The sequence below is a fragment of the Anneissia japonica genome, unplaced genomic scaffold, assembly GCF_011630105.1.
Source record: "Anneissia japonica isolate Jap-2015-1 unplaced genomic scaffold, ASM1163010v1 scaffold287790_len634930_cov199, whole genome shotgun sequence".
NCBI classification, from domain to species: domain Eukaryota; kingdom Metazoa; phylum Echinodermata; class Crinoidea; order Comatulida; family Comatulidae; genus Anneissia; species Anneissia japonica.
Genome location: NW_022748191.1, coordinates 376164 through 377439, shown reverse-complemented (window position 1 = coordinate 377439; position 1276 = coordinate 376164). Strand labels below are relative to the sequence as shown.

Below are 1276 nucleotides of genomic sequence, written 5' to 3'. Positions count from 1 at the left end.
ATACATATATATATATATATATATACATATATATATATATATATATATATATGCCTATATATAGGCCTATATAAATCATCAAAGACAGTACGAATAAAGGACATGAAAATATCGTGTAGCACTCTCAACGAATGTTGTCCTATAATATAAAAAGATAAAGAAATCGTGTAATAAAATGCCTCTGACAGGACTCACACCTGCGACCTCTCGCTGTCAAGGCGAGCGTCATAACCATTAGACGACAGAAGCTTCATGGTTGAACAGATTTAAATAACGTCAGATACACTCCATTACACAATTGGTACGGCTGGAAACCAATAATAGCATATTTAATATTTTATTTATTTATTTATTTCAATAATCTTTTATGAGGGTGGTACATCCAGACTTAAATATAGATAAACTAAAATAAAAAATGCAAAAAAAAAAAAAAAAAAAAAAAAAAAAAAAGAATACACTGAATAAATCAAGATTCGTTAACACTGTTAAATTATATATAAATCATCAAAGAAAGGTAAATACAGTGTTCGAATAAAGACACGATAATACATCGTGTAGCATAGCTCTCAACGAATGTTGTCCTATAAATAAATAAAGCATTGTGTAATAAATGCCTCTGACGGGACTCGAATCTGCGACCTCTCGCTGTCAAGGCGAGCGTCATAACCATTGGACCACACATGGTTGAACAGGTTCAAATAACGTCACATACATTCCGTTACACAATAAGTACGGCTGGAAACAAATAATAGGATACGGTATATAATATAAATCAAGATAGCCGTTAACACTGTTAAATTATATAAATCAACAATGAAAGGTAAATACAGTGTTCGAATAAAGGACATGATAATAGGTGTAGCATAGCTCTCAACGAATGTTGTCATATATATATATATATATATATAATATTTTAATTACATTTATTGTAGGTTTAAGTTTACAGTAGCACAATCTAGCTTAAAACAATTCTTGTCACAATGTCAATCATCATGGACTGCAAAAAGTAAGTAGGCTGACATTTCCATTCTTGCTCCTACCATTATCTCCATGCTCCTACTTACATTGTCAGTGTGTGCAACAATTTAGGCAACAAGTGGGATGACTGGAGTTGGACGAATGTGAGGGCGTTGTAGGAAACAGACAGTAGGCAGGAAACCACGTCTTGGAAGTGTAAACAAAACAACGGTCTCATTCTCTACAACCTACATGCTGCAATCAATAATTTTTGAATTGACTTCTTTACTTTCTTTGTAGGTAGGTATATTTTTATTGA

At 32.3% G+C, this 1276-nt stretch overlaps 1 protein-coding gene across 2 annotated transcripts in view; it reads left to right on the top strand.

Annotated features, from left to right (window-relative positions):
• Positions 1-1151: 1151 nt before the first annotated feature.
• LOC117120721 (cytosolic carboxypeptidase 2-like) overlaps positions 1152-1276 on the top strand; it is a 29784-nt gene continuing 29659 nt past the window's right edge. Inside the window, exon 1 of one of the 2 annotated variants that reach the window (XM_033265781.1) lies at positions 1152-1257. The gene's annotated coding sequence lies outside the window, so the exon portion shown is untranslated. The remainder of the gene's footprint in view (positions 1258-1276) is intronic. The other variant, XM_033265779.1, reaches the window with a different exon arrangement.